This window comes from Chiloscyllium plagiosum, chromosome 23 (genome assembly GCF_004010195.1).
Source record: "Chiloscyllium plagiosum isolate BGI_BamShark_2017 chromosome 23, ASM401019v2, whole genome shotgun sequence".
Lineage (NCBI taxonomy): Eukaryota > Metazoa > Chordata > Chondrichthyes > Orectolobiformes > Hemiscylliidae > Chiloscyllium > Chiloscyllium plagiosum.
This window is the reverse complement of record NC_057732.1, coordinates 51,423,729-51,439,362: the sequence shown is the minus strand read 5'-3', so window position 1 is coordinate 51,439,362 and position 15,634 is coordinate 51,423,729. Positions and strand designations below refer to the sequence as shown.

The 15,634-nt window shown below is 42.4% G+C and overlaps 1 protein-coding gene across 1 annotated transcript in view; it reads right to left on the bottom strand.

Moving 5' to 3' along the window:
* Window positions 1-15,634, bottom strand: part of camk1da (calcium/calmodulin-dependent protein kinase 1Da) — a 438,515-nt gene that overhangs the window by 218,885 nt on the left and 203,996 nt on the right. The window lies entirely within an intron of this gene.

Genomic DNA, 15,634 nt, shown 5'->3' with positions numbered 1-15,634 from the left:
GAGGAACTTCTTCACCCAAAGGGTTGTGAATCTGTGGAATTCCCTGCCCAGTGAAGGTGTTGAGGCAGCCTTGTTGAGTGTTTTTAAGGCAAAGATAGATTCTTGAGCAGTAAAGGAAATCTGGGTTATGGTGATCGGGCGGATTAGTGGAAAAAGTGAGGACTGCAGATTCTGGAGATGGGAGTCTAGATTAGAGTGGTGCTGGAAAAGCACAGCGGGTTAGGCAGCATCCGATGAGCAGGAAAATCGACGTTTTGGGCAAAAGTCCTTCATCAGGAATGAGGCAGGGAGCCCCTTATCTCTCCACCCAGGAGGGTCCCTGCCTTTATTCCGGATGAAGGACTTTTGTCCAAAACGTCGATTTTCATGCTCCTTGGATGCTGCCTGACCTGCTGTGCTTTTCCAGCAACATTCTAATCTAGAGCAGATTAGTAGAGTTGAGTTCGTGAAAAGATTAGCCAGGATCTTAGTGAATGAGGGAGAAGGCTCGATGGACCAAATGGCCTATTCCTGCTCCTGCTTACTATGTTCTTATCAGAGTTTGTTGGAAAGGCAAAGCTGTAAGTCTGTGAGGAAGGGACTGGGGCAAGGTGTTCCAATTGCCGATGGTACAGGGGGAGATGCTGGGAGTGGTGAACCTACAGATGGATGGGGAAGACAGGTTCAGGGCAGTCCTTCAGTTAGAAAGGGGGAAGGTTAGAAGGTCGATTTTCCTTTCTGGGAGATTGTCCTGGTAACATTAAGATATTTTGCTGATAAAATGCTTCGAATTATCCAACAACTGCTATCAAAGAATTGAATAAAACAACTCTGGGGGAGGTTTGCTGCAAATTTGATAATTTGAATTAACCAACAATCAGCAGCTCCCCTCTGTTTCCCACAGGGCATGTGTTAATGACTCATCATCATCAAAAGATACAGAAATAAACTCTTGGGTGGTGGGAGCTGGAGTAGAGAGATAGCATCCCATCAACCCTCCCACCCACCCAGCACCCCTACTTAGAAAATGTATCTTGTACATTCCAGACATTTACTGCTCATCATTTTTCAGGCTTTGGAATCTATTTTCCCTCCAAAGAAATAAAGAAATGTTGGTCAGAGCTGTATCGTATGTTAATACCTTTGTGTGTTACAATCTCAATGGAACAACTTATTGTTACATTTCATTCCACATCCAATGATGAATGACCACTTATTTGGAAGGTTTGTTAATCTTTTTGAAATCGCTGTTTAGTTTTTCTTTGGCTGGTTTTTCACTTTCAGCACATTCGACGTTGGGCTTCAGACACCAACAATATTAAAGTCCTGATTGTTTGTACACTGAGCAATGCTTTATCATTGAGTGAGTGACACTCTACAAGCCACTTTTTACACGCAAATCAGCTTCAGAAGATACAAGATTGCAATCTTTTCCACAAGACCTTAAAATTGAGAGAATCCACCTCAGAGAATGAGAAATACATCTGATTTATGGCCTTTGATGATGTATCAATCAAGCTACGCCTAATGACAGCGTTTTTTCAACAGAATTATTAATGCTGGTATATATCAAGAAAGCCTTCATAGATAGAAGATAGAACATAGAATAGTGCAGCACAGTACAGGCCCTTCGGCCCTCAATATTGTGCCGACCTTTTATCCTACTCTAAGATCAAATTAACCTACATACCCGTCATTGTACCATCATCCATGTGCCTATCCAAGAGTCGCTTAAATGTCCCTAATGTATCTGAGTCAACCATCACTGCTTGTAATGCATTCCATGCATTCACCACTCTCTGTGTAAAGAACATCTGACATCTCCAATTACCTTAAAATTATGCCCCCTTGTGATTGATATTTCCACTCTGGGAAACAGTCTCTGACTATTCACTCTATCTATGCCTCTCATCATCTTGTACACCTCTATCAAGTCACCTCTCATACTTCTTCACTCTAATGAGAAAAGCCTCAACTCCCTCAATCTTTCTTCATAAGACATGCCCTCCAATCCAGGTAGCATCCTGGTAAATCTCCTCTGCACCCTCTCTAAAGCTTTCACATCCTTCCTATAATGAGGCGACCAGAACTGAACCCAATATTCCAAGTGTGGTCTATAGAGCTGCAGCATAACCGCGCTGCTCTCATGCAGTCATAACCATTACAAGGACCATGTTGAAGAATGAATGCATCTCTGTGTGCAGTTCATTGAGTGTGAGGTACCCAGTATAGGGCAATGACCTGCCCAGCGGTGCCCTTTATAAGGCAGACCCACTGCATGGTTATGTTCATGCGTGCATGTCCTTGAAGAGGGAGCGTGCAGTGTCCACCAAAACCCTCGATGTCTTTAGAGGGAGGTAGACATCAGGCTGGGGAGGGGGGGGTGGAGCAGTACTTTATTTCTTTCTCCAACTCCATGTTGATTTAGCCCCTTCCCTCACTCCCTACCTCCCCCTCACATTACGATGTTTCGCCTTGCCCATAATGGGCTTTGCTCGTGAATATTTGAATTGACTATCCAGGTGTTCACTGTGGTAGTTAGCAGTTTAAAGAACACAAAGTGAACTCACAGTGATTGGGTGGTGGGAGGGCTGTTCAGCTGTCTGTAAGACAACTTCTGGATAAAGAAAGAGAAAAAAAAGGAGAGAAACCAAAAAGGTTTGGATCTGTAGAACTACCTGTCCCAGGCGAGGACTAGACTACATACACCATTTCTTTGGTCATTCGTGGGATGATGGTGTCTCTGGCTAAGCTAGCACTTATTCTCCACTCTTACTTGTAAACAGTTAGCTACATTGCTCGGCGTCTGGAGTCACGTGTAGACCAGACCAGGTAAAGATGACAGTTTCTTTCCCTAAAGAGCATTAATGAACCAGGCAGGTTATTCTGACAATTAGCAACAGATTCAGGATCAACATTAGACTCTTAATTCCAGATTCTTTAAATGAATTCAAATTCTACCACAGTGCGCTTCAAACCCAGGTCTCTGGAATTTCCCAGGTCCCCAAAGACATTATCTGGACCTCTGGATTATCGGTCCAGCAATAATACCCCAACACCATTGCCTCAGCTAATCTTGAGCAATGGCTGCAGGTAGGTGTTCAACAATAAATAATGTTCTGTTCTGGTTGGCTATGCTGAGTTATTACACATGGCAATCAGCTGTAAATTATAGCCAAACATACAGCTCAAACAATGCCAAAAGCATCAGTAGGTCAGGCAGCATCCAAGGAGCAGGAGAATCGATGTTTTGGGCATGAGCCCTTCTTCAGGAGTTTTTCCAGCAACACATTTTCAGCTCTGATCTCCAGCATCTGCAGTCCTCACTTTCTCTTCAAAAGAATCAGTATTCAAATTTCATTCTGTTGATGGAAGCTGCGCGGGGTTATCGTTCATTAGTAGAAATGTCATCAGCTATGGTGACAAGGGGGGGGGGTGATGATTTAATGGAATAATGGCTAAATTTATTAGTCTTGAGATCCAGGCAGTGTTCTGGGAACCTGGGTTCCAATCTCACTGTGATAGATGGTGGAATTTGATATCTAAATCAAAAAATATGGAATTAAGAGTGTAATAATGACCATGGGACAATTGTTAATTGTCGGGGAAAAATTCATCTGCTTCACTGATGTTCTTTAGGGAAGGAAATCTGCCGCCCTTACCTGGTCTGGCCTACATGTGACTCCAGACCCACAGCATGAGGTGGCTCTTAACTGCCCTCTGGGCAATTAGGGCTGGGTAATAAATACTGGCTTAGCCAGGGAACGAATAACACAAGAACTAAAGCATCTCCTCAGTGTCTATTGACAGACTTTCATCCCAAGAAAATGATGTGCCCAAGAGTCACTGGCAGCAGTTCACTGACTGTTGAATTGCAATGTAAATAGATTATGTCAGTCTGTAACTGCCAATAACACCGATACAGCTTGTAATATTCTCTGGTCTCGGGTCCTTGTCTCCACCTGTCTCTGACTTACAGAATAAAGGTCAATCTTCTGACAGCTGTGGCTAATGTGTTCCTTCCTGTATTGCAGTGTAAGGGGAATCTTCACACATTCTCAACACATTGAGGCTGCAATTTCCAGCCAGGTTTCCATTTAATCTCTATTATTAAAAAGGGAACTGCAATCAGAACAACTAAAGTGTGCTGCGAAACTTACCAACAGGCAGGCTATTTCCAGCTGCCACAGGCAGTAATGCTACTTGATTCTATACTTTCCTTGGTGAGGTGGCAAACACAACGTATATGCATGTTCTCCAGTACTCCACCACACATTACACTTGCTTACCAAGTGAATTATGAGGCTGCGGGGAAAACACCACACTGAGGTCTCACAGATATAGTTACACACACTTGTGAGTCCGTTACTTGGCATGCCAAAGCTTCTGGGACTCTGCAGCGCTCTAACAGAAAAACAGAAACAGCGTCGCAATTTATTCTTTATTCATTCACAAACATTTCTCAGCAGCTTCCCATCTCCACCCAGGGAAGTCCAGGTTTAGGACAACGCTGCTCAACTCTCACCTCCCCTGGAGGTGTGTAAATAAAGGTTGATTAGAAAATATCTGGAATTCAGAGGAAAATAGAAAATAGGAGCAGGAGTAGGCCATTCAGCCCTTCAAACCTGCTCCCCCATTCAATAGGGTCGTGGCCCTTCATCCAATTCAGCCCTCTGTTCCTGCCTTCTCACCCATACCCTTTGATCCCTTTCGACCTAACAGTAAGAACTGCATCTAACACATTTTAATTGTTTTGGAGGAAGGGCACAATGAGTTTCACTGTGCATTGTAATTACCCGCAGCGGCATTGGCATGTCCCAGGGAGTTTGTGCTCAAGAAATCAAATGCAATTTATAAAATGGAAAGGAGCGGGGAGAGACAAGTCAGTCATCAAAAAGGAAACGGTCGTCAGAAAGACTATGCAACACCCCACGTCCTGACAACCAATGTTACTAAGTAACGTATTATTCACAATCTCTACGTACCACAGTTTCACAGAAAAATCTCTTGAATGAAGGAGCCTCCTAAAAGGAGTGCCTTCCCTTCAATGTAATTAACAGGCAGAATTGATCTTGCATTTTCCAAAATGAAAGGTTGATTCGGGTCTGGTCATTTGGTGTTTTATAAACAGAAAACGCGGCACAAAGGTAAATGTAACAAAAACATTGTAAAATGCGAGGAGCAGTATATTGAGATCTGGAAATTAATGTTCAGATACAAATACTATCTTATACTATCAATCACTGCCATAGAGTCATAGAGTTCTACAGCACGGAGACAGGCCCTTTGACCCAAACTGGTCCACACCAACCAAAATGTCCATCCACTCTAACCCCATTTCCCTGCACTAGGCCCATATCCTTCTAATCCTTTCCTATCCATGTGTTTGTCCAAATGTCTATTAAATGTTGTTAATATACCCACTTCAACCACTTCCACTGGCAGCCCATTCCATATGCGTACCACCCTCTGTGTAAAAATGTTGCCCCTCAGGTTCCCTTTTATTCTTTCCCTGCTAACCTTAAACTGATGCCCTCTAGCCCTTGATTCTCCAACCCTGGGAAAAGGACTGAGTGCATTCACCTTATCCATGTCCCTCATGATCTTATGCACGTCTATAAGATCCCACCTCAGTCTCCCATGCTCAAAGATAAAAATCCCAGCTTGTCCAACTTCTCCCTATATCTCAGACTCTTGAGTCCTGGCAACATCCTTGTAAATTTCTTCTGCAGTGTAATGGAACTTTGTTTTCTTTATTTCTCTACTTTGTATTGAGTATTTTTACCGAGGTACTTTGTACCTAAGATGGTGCTATGAGGGGTGACATTGTAAACTTTTCACTGTACTGCTGTACTTCTGTACATCACAATAAATCTAATTCTAATTCTAATAGAAGTTTACATGAAAAAGTTGTATGTTTCTGGACAAGCTGAGATTATACAGGGATGATTGAATACAGTTTCTCCTGAAACCAAAGGCTGAGGCGTGACATGATGGAGCTCTTTCTAAATGTAGAGAAGGTTTGACTGGGTAGACTTAGAAAGGACCTTCTCCCTGGGCAGAGAGCTTGGCATCAATATATACTGTAAGGACATGCCAGCTCGCTTAGCTATGCCAGCTGCTGTTCATGGTTAAGGTTCCTGCGTAGGAAATTACAGAGGCTACTTGGGAGGGGAACATCACTGCCTGCTCTAACTACAACCCTTGACTATTGTAAACCAAAAGCAAGTTAATGCTTTCCAATGTGTCTTCCTTGTTGTAAAAAACCACAGTCTATACAGAACTCCATTCATACTGCAGGTGGTTTGGAGTCACTTGCTCTCTGACACGTACTGGATTCAGTCACTCTTACAGAAAGGACTCTTTGACCTTTCACTGCACTGCATGGTAAAAAGAAATTGATATATTTTTTTAACTGTCCGAGAGGTGGTTAGGAAGAGAGGAGATGACTCTCCCAGTTGAAACAGCGTTCCATTACAATGATGAGAGCTGGCCAACTTGGGCAAGGTAGGAGAAAACTCAAACAGTGATTAGGGATAGTTTTGTGAAGGGTAGGTTATGCCTCAAAATCCTTACTGAATTCTTTGAGAAGGTGACCAAACAGGTGGATGAGGGTAAAGTGGTTGATGTGGTGTATATGGATGTAAGTAAGGCATGTGATAAGTTCCCCATGATAGGCTATTGCACAAAATACAGAGGCATGGAATTGAGGGTGATTTAGCGGTTTGGATCAGAAATTGGCTAGCTGAAAGAAGACAGAGGGTGGTGGTTGATGGGAAGTATTCATCCTGGAGTTCAGTTACTAGTGGTGTACCGTAAGGATCTGTTTTGGGGCCACTGTTGTTTGCCATTTTTAGAAAAGCCATTTTGATAAATGACCTGGGATGCGGGCATAGAAGGATGGGTTAGTAAATTTGTGGACAACACTAAGGTCGGTAGAGTTGTGGATAGTGATGAAGGATGTTGTAAGTTACAGAGGGACATAGATAAGCTGCAGAGCTGAGTTGAGAGGTGGCAAATGGAGTTTAATGCAGAAAAGTGTGAAGTGATTCACTTTGGAAGGAGTGAAAAGAATGCAGAGTACTGGGCTAATGGTTAAGATTCTTGATAGTGTAGATGAGCAGAGAGATCTCAGTGCCCAGGTACATAGATCCTTGAAAGTTGCCACCCGGGTTGATAGGGTTGTTCAGAAGGCAAACATTGTGTCAGCTTTTATTGGTAAAGGGATTGAGTTTCAGAATCATAAGATCATGCTGCAGCTGTACAAAACTCTGGTGTGGCCACACTTGGAGTATTGCATACAGCTCTGGTCACCTCAGAATAGGAAGGATATGGAAGCTTTGGAAAGGATTCAGAGGAGATTTACTAGGATGTTGCCTGGTATGGAGGGACCGTCTTACGAGGAAAGGCTGAGGGACTTGTGGCTGTTTTTGTTAGTGAGAAGAAGGAGGTGACTTAATTGAGATAGATAAGATAATCAGAGGGTTAGATAGGGTGGACAGGGAGAGCCTTTTTCCTTGGAATGGTGATGGCTAGCACGAGGGGACATAGCTCCGCTCCACGCTTGCAGCAATGCGCCGGTACCTAACCTCTCTACACGAGGGGACATAGCTTTCAATTGAGGGGTAATAGATACAGGACAGATGTCAGAGGTGGCTTCTTTACTCAGAGTAGTAGGGGTGTGGAACGCACTGCCTGCAACAGTAATAGACTCATCAACTTTAAGGGCCTGTATTGCGCTGTAATGTTCTATGTTCTATAGTGCCAAACTTCACTGTCTCTGACATAACTCTACAGAGTTAAAAATCACACGACACCAGGTTATCGTAAAACAGGTTTATGTGGAAGCACTAGCTTTCAGAGTGCTGCTCCTTCATCAGGTGGTTGTGGAGCATAAGATTGTAAGAGACAGAAATTTTGTGTCTTATGGTCTTATACTCCACAAGCACCTGATGAAGGAGCAGCGCTCTGAAAGCTAGTGCTTCCACATAAACCTGTTGTACGATAACCTGGTGTTGTGTGATTTTTAACTCTGTAGGACAAGATCACCAACTGAGAGGTTCTGGAGAGTGTTAATTCAATCCACACACACTGAGCTGGCTCAGCCACATCGATGATAGCTGTATACCCAATGAACTGGCCACGAGGTCACAACCTCCAACGTGTCCAAAGCTCTGCTACACGGAAATGAATATGAAGTTGACACACGCATGAATGGCAGCCAGTCCTGAGAATTGTGACCTCTCAAGGCTGACACTTTGGAATGGATTTGAAAGTGGCCAGCAGAAAAGAGAAGAAACAAAAAGCAGAGAGAACCCGGAGAAAGAAATAAGAGGCCAGAAGGCTGTGCATCTCTCAGCCCAGTGTAACCCTCAGCAGCAAATGAGGCAGAGACTGCTGTGCCTGAATGAGGATCCTGAGTTATAAACAGACGATGCTTAACACAGAATTGACTGTGACGCACGCCATCATCTTATGAAACAGAAGGTTTCCAACATTCAGAATTCACACATCACAGTATTACACTTGTAAATCGGCTAATGAAAATGTACAATAGATTCACCAAACATGCAAGTGTGAACTTAGGCAAGATGGCTAAAAAACTAATTTGAATGAAAGATTATACGTGCATACATGTATAGAGTCCTCATGAAGATAATTGTCTGAGACATGACAATGTTCTGAACGCACTAAGAACAATGGAGGAATCACACAAATTAATCTTAAATATTTGTATATTAAACACAGTGAGAAAGTCTGCAAAAAGCAAACACAATGAGCAGAGTTTTATGTGGCAGCAGCTTGCAGGCTGCTGTATATTAAAAACACAATGATTTCTTGTGCAGCTTTTTCAAGGAAAAGTCTTATCAGACCATGCTTTAAAGGCCCTAACAATGCACTATCAGCACAGCTAGAGTTTAATATCTTCTTACAGGAAATTGCATGAATTCATTAGCTTTTATCCAGCTGCCAATAAGGCACTCTATTCAGCAGAATGGTCAATGATTTACACGATATTTGAATGTAAGCCAGTAAGGCTTTCTATTTCCTTTTAAAATAAATATCTCTGCCCATCTTCAGCAAGCTTTAATCACATAAAATTTGAATAGTCTGAAGAAAAATCACCACTATGTAAGTTGTCAAAAGTTTCAGTAAGACGCTCATTAGTGCAAAATATTATAGGCTTCTACTGACAACCATTCTCCAGGGAGGTATGCAGGAAAAAAACTTAAGGAAATCATCCAAGATTATTTCAGTTAAAAGAAAACAGATTCATATATGATTATAATCAAGAAGATAGAAATAAAATTTAATGTTGCGGCAATATCTGAGCCTTTTGCAATACTCTGTCAACAATTTTAACCAATAATTTAGAATGCCTATGTTAATGTCAAATCTTCTACACTTACCTTATCTTACCCGCCATGTACCTAATACATATGCATTTGCTCAACTGGTCAAACTCTTGCTGTTCTTAGTTTAAGTCCCACTTAAGGTCCTGAGTACAAAGATGGAGGTTAATGCTCCAATACAGCACTGAGGGAGCGCTGCTCTGTAGGAGGCGCCATCACTTGATCTTAAATTGAAGCTCTATCTTTCTTTTTGGGTAAATATAAATGATCCCTCAGCATGATTCTGACGAACAGCCAGGAGCTATCCCTGGTGTCCTTGTCATTATTTATTTCTCAATTAATGTCACCAAAACACAGATTATCAGGTGATTATTGTATTGCTGAAATTTGCAAATTGGCTGCTAAATATCCCAAATTAGAACAGTGACACCACTTTAAAATGAATGCGCTGACTGTAAAGCCCTTTGACCCCAAAACAGGGGTGCCAAAAATAGTTTAAATTTCTTTTAAAATGTTTAGTTAATTGGCAATTGTTTTTAAGCGATTTTGAAAGGGACTTGTAAAAAGATTTGTCCCTTGTAAAGGGAACAATTGTAATTTTTTTGGCTGATATTCATACTGGTCCATGAGACATGGCGACCCTTGACCAGGAAGCAGTGCAAACAGCAACTGGGTTAAGACAAAAGTCATTAGACTCAACACAAGAGAGAGCTGCATGCAGGCAAACTGAAGGATGAAGACAACCAGTATAAGAAGCAGGCACAAAGAGAAAGCAGACAGAGAGTGAAAGAGGAACAAGTTGAATTTTTGTGAAGAGAAGCAAAGCCCTCTTAATAAACAGGCAGTTTCTCTGTTGGCAAAAAAATAAGATCGGAATCTAGGACACAATAAGTGAGCCTACTAAAAATGTCTAAAATCTGGAAGCTGTGTGAAGGGGTCAGAGGTGCCAAAGATTTACCAGAAATGGCCAAACTATACAGCAGCACATTATTGTTTGGTCAGTTTGGTCGAAGGGCTGAATGGCCTACTCCTGCACCTATTGTCTATTGTCTAGTTGAAAAGGGACTCTGGAAAGTTACGCCATCAGGGTAGCCGTGAGCTGTCGGACAGAGGTTTTGTATATGTGCATCTTACTGATGATAATAAAACCCAAAAAGCTCAGAAATTAAATCTGTTGTCAGATGGTCCTGCTGACCGAATATGGTCTGAATAAAGAGCAACATATTGTGTTTAACTATGTATCGCTAAGTTGTGCTACATTTACGTGGGCAGTGATGCAGATGTTATGAAATACGTGTCTTTGCTGAATTGACTACTTCAAGTGAAATTGTCTTCTTTATTTCAAGCATCACTTGTCTGCTAATTCATTTTGAATTTACTCCAGCTCTGATCATGTTGAAGCCAAAGTTACAGAGAGTGAAATCTTTTTGGTAGTTTCTTCATTTGGAGGTCACTTGTTCACTTTCGTTGACAGTTCTCCTATGGGGATTGTTACTCATACTTTGAGACACCTGATGGATGGGCAATGTGTTATATTAATGCTAGTTTTGTTTTACAGCTAGGTTATATTGGGGATTGGTTAGCTAGAATGGCTGGTTTGCAATGCAGAGCGATGCCAACAGTATGGATTCAATTCCCACAGTGGCTGAAGTTACCCTGAAGGACTCTGCTTCTCAACTTCTCCCCTTGCCTGATGCATAGTGACCCTCAGGTTAAACCACCATCAGTCGTCCCTCTCTAGTGAGACAGCAGCCCGATGGTGCCTTAACCTTTTACATAAACAATTCATGGAAGAGCATCTTCGTCGGTCTTAGTCCATTTTACTGAGTAAAAAGACATAGGATATAATTAACCAGCAAAATAGTATTGATGTGGCAGTGTCATTTGGATAAATGCCATAACTGACAAGTCCATTGGGACTGGAGGAGGTCATTCATCCCCTCAAGCTTGTTCCAACATTCATTGAGATCATGGCTCATCTGTGACTTAACCCCATCCATCTCTATTGGCTTTATATGCCTGTTCAACCCTGGTCTTGTAATAACCTATCAATCACAGATTTAAAATCTTTAATTGACTTGCCACTGGGGAGGCAATAGCTTAATGGTATTATTACTCGACTGTTAATCCAGAGACCCAGGTAATGTTCTGGGCACCCACGTTCAAATCCAGCCATGGAGGTCAGAGTCTAATGATGACCATGATTCAATCTGGTTCACTAGTGTCCTTTGGGAAAGGAAACTGCCATCCTTACCTGGTCTGGCCTACATGTGACTTCAGATCCGCTGGCCCGAAACATCAATTTTCCTGCTCCTCAGATGCTGCCTGACCTGCTGTGCTTTACCAGTAACACACTCTCAACTCTGATCTCAAGCATCTGCAGACCTCACTGTCCCCACGGTAATATGGTTGACTCCTAACTGCCCTCTAGGCAATTAGAGATGGGCAATAAATGCTGGCCTGGCCAGCGATGCCCTCATCCTGGGAATGAATCAAAATTTCTAAAATCTTATTGCTGTTACTGGCACAGGGTTCAACTTTTCTACATACTTTGCAACAAAGGACAATTTTCTGATTTCTCTTCTGAATTTCCTGGTACTGATTTCAAAACTGTAGATTCTTGCTTACACTCCATCACTCACGATCTAATTTCTGTGTCTTTCTACCCTAACAATCACTTTCAAAGGCTTAGAAAGTGTGAATGTTGATTTGACACTGGCTTGAGGTTTACTCAGAGTATAAGACACTTTATTCTGTCTCAGTTCAGTCTAACTTCAAAATTGGGCCCTCAGAAATTTGGAAGATGATTTCTTCCCTAAAACGATGTTCAATCTAATGGAATTTTAAAAAAGAAGGATTTCAGAAGTTCTTCAGGAGAACTAAAATTCAATACAGATGGTGAAGGAAGTCAGTTGCGATTAACTCATTTAAGTTAGATACAAAAAGAGTGCCTTAGAAAACGAAAATAACTAACAATGCAAAGGTTCTCTAAGAGATGAAAGGTCAGTCTTTAGCACTAAACCACACAAATAATTAAACATCAAGAGAATAGCAGATATTTAAATTAGTGAAAAATGTGCTGTTAACAAAATCGAGATTCAGTCAAATTGTTTGAGAGATTGATATAATTGATAAAGAAGTATTAGTGCAGGGGACCATTAATTGGACATTGTTGTTTGAGCTTAATTCACATTCTGTTGGGGAACTGATAGATAACAGTAAAACCTGGCTTTTAAAGAAACTCAAAGCATTGACAGCTAATTCATTTTAATTCAATCAGGTCAGCCAAGTGGACCTTATAGAATTGGGGCTGTTAAACTGGTCCAGTCAGGGAGCCCTGGATGACAGATATAAACTGGAGGGTCAGAGGTTCTGCTCACTCTAGGAGCTGGCCCTGAGCTTGCTGAGTCAGTGGCATTGACTGTGCACATGTAAATAAAGGGTGACTTGGTGATGGGATACCATCCTCTGTGGAGTTACTTAGATTAGATTAGATTTTTAGATTAGATTAGATTACTTACAGTGTGGAAACAGGCCCTTCAGCCCAACAAGTCCACACCGACCCTCCGAAGAGCAACCTACCCAGACCCATTCCTCTACATTTACCCCTTCACCTAACACTACGGGCAATTTAGCATGGCCAATTCACCTAACCTGCACATTTTTTGGACTGTAGGAGGAAACCGGAGCACCCGAAGGAAACCCACGCAGACACAGGGAGAACGTGCAAACTCCACACAGTCAGTCGCCTGAGGCGGGAATTAAACCCAGGTCTCTGGCCTGTGAGGCAGCAGTGCTAACTACTGTGCCACCGTGCTGCCCGGTGGGATGTGCTGTCACTGTTCAGGCCAGCATCATTGCCCATCTATAATTGCCCAGAGGATAGTTCAGTGGTCAAGCACACTGCTGTGGGTCTGGAGTTACATGTAGGCTAGACCATGTAGTTTAGACCATGGACATCAGTGAACCAGATAGGTTTTCCTGACAATTGATAATGATTTCATGGTCATCATTAGACTCCTAATTCCAGTTATTTATTGAATTCACATTCCACTATCTGCCTCTGCAGGATTTGAACCCAAATCCCAGAACCTTCCCTGGTCTCTGCAGTAATAGTCCAGCCATAACACCATTGGGCTTCACCTCCCCGAGATGCTCTGATTTGAAACTCACCTGTCACAATAGGGATGTGTATCTTCAATTTGGGCACAAGTACTGGTGAACTGAAGGAAACCAATGAGAATTAACAATCATGTCCTTCCTCGAGATATTCTGTGAAATGTACCTTTACATATGTGGTAAATGTCTGGCACGATGCTTTTTTAAGAAAGCTATACCCTTGACATGAAAACAATGGAGTCATCAAAACCTCAATATTTAGTGAATATTCAATTAACATGGGCCTTATTGAATAACCTAAAGGCTAAAAAATGTGTTGCTGGAAAAGCGCAGCAGGTCAAGCAGCATCCAAGGAGCAGGAGAATCGACGTTTCGGGTATAAGCCCTTCTTCAGGAAAGAAGAAGGGCTTATGCCCGAAACGTCGATTCTCCTGCTCCTTGGATGCTGCCTGACCTACTGCGCTTTTCCAGCAACACATTTTTCAGCTCTGATCTCCAGCAGCTGCAGTCCTCACTTTCTCCTAACCTAAAGGCTAGGCCACTTTATTATAGGACAACAAATGGAATGATGCGTGAACTGAGGAATTAGAATAGATTAGCACTTAACTGTCACCCGTTACTTTTTGAAAATAGTGAAAAGTTTTAGCAGTTGCCATATATGGCACCAAATTTAATGATGGAAGTCATAAATAATAAGAAGAAAATAAGTAAATGTTCATCACAGTTTAATTAATCGTTCCTGGATTCAGGGTACGCTGGAAAACTGGGTCAAGACGGCCACACTAGGCCAGGCTGAGATCTCCACACTGGGCCACTGGAAGACCCAGAAACTGCCTCCGAAACAAGGAGGAGACCACCTCGCCAGAACTGGACCTTCACGCCAATGAGCCACCGGTATACCCGGAAGATGCAGAAGACCACTGTGCCAGGCCAAGACCTCCCCACCAGGCGTCAAGCCTATATCACCATTCTGAGCCGCTAGGAGTCAGGCCTATATGCTGGGCCTGGGCTGGGAGAAGATGCTTTCTGACAAAGTCAATAGCAGGTAATAAATACCTTTGAGGTCCATAATAAATGGAAACATTCTTTACAAAGAGAAAACAAAATAAATTGGACAGAGTAAATGAGCTCCAGGTTCCTGAGCTAAGGAGTCTGCACAATGCACTGTTACCCCACTGCCATCTTGGACAGGGCAAATTAAAGACCTAACGTCCAATTGTAAGACTGTAAGACCATAAAACATAGGAGCAGAAGTCGACCATTCAGCTCATTGAGTCTGCTCTGTCATTCAATGATCATGACTGATCCGATAAACCTTAGCTCCACTTTCCTGTCTTTCCCCGAGAACCACTAATTTCCTGAATGATTCCCTAAATAATTAAAAATTTGCTGATCTCACTCTTGGATATACTTAATGATCCAGCCTCCACAGCCCCATGAGCTAGAGAATTCCACAGATTCACAACGCTCTGAGAAAAGAAATTCCTCCTCATCTATGACCTCTTACCCTGAGATGATGCCCTCTTGTCTGAGAATCTCCCAAAAGGGGAAATGACCTTTCAGTTTCTATCCTGTCATATCCCCTAAGAATCTTATGTGTTTCAATAAGATGATACTTCAGAGGCTAGCCTTTTACAAGAGTTCGTTGCTGCTCATCTGAAAAGTTCAGAGACCAGAAGTGGTACATTCTACAGCGTACTTATGGACCATTTGGTGAACTGCTGCCTCACAGCGCCAGGGACCCAAGTTAAATTCCAGCCTCAGGTGACTGTCTGTGTGGAGTTTGCACATTCTCCCCGTGTCTGCGTGGGTTTCCTCCAGGTGCTCCGGTTTCCTCCCACCATCCAAAGATATGCAGGTTAGGGTGGTTTGGCCAGGCTAGATTGTAGGAAAAAGTGAGGACTGCAGATGCTGGAGATCAGAGCTTAAAAATGTGTTGCTGGAAAAGTGCAGCAGGTCAGGCAGCATCAAAGGAACAACACACTTTTAAGCCCAGGCTAGATTGTCCATAGTGTTCAGATATGTGTAGATTAGGTATATTAGTCATGGAAAATGTAGAGTAATAGAGTAGGGGAATGGGTCTGGGTGGGAGACTCTTTGGATGGTCAGTGTAGACTTGTTGGGCCTAATGGCCTGTTTTCATACTGTAGGGATTTTATGATTCTATATTCAATGGATGTGAA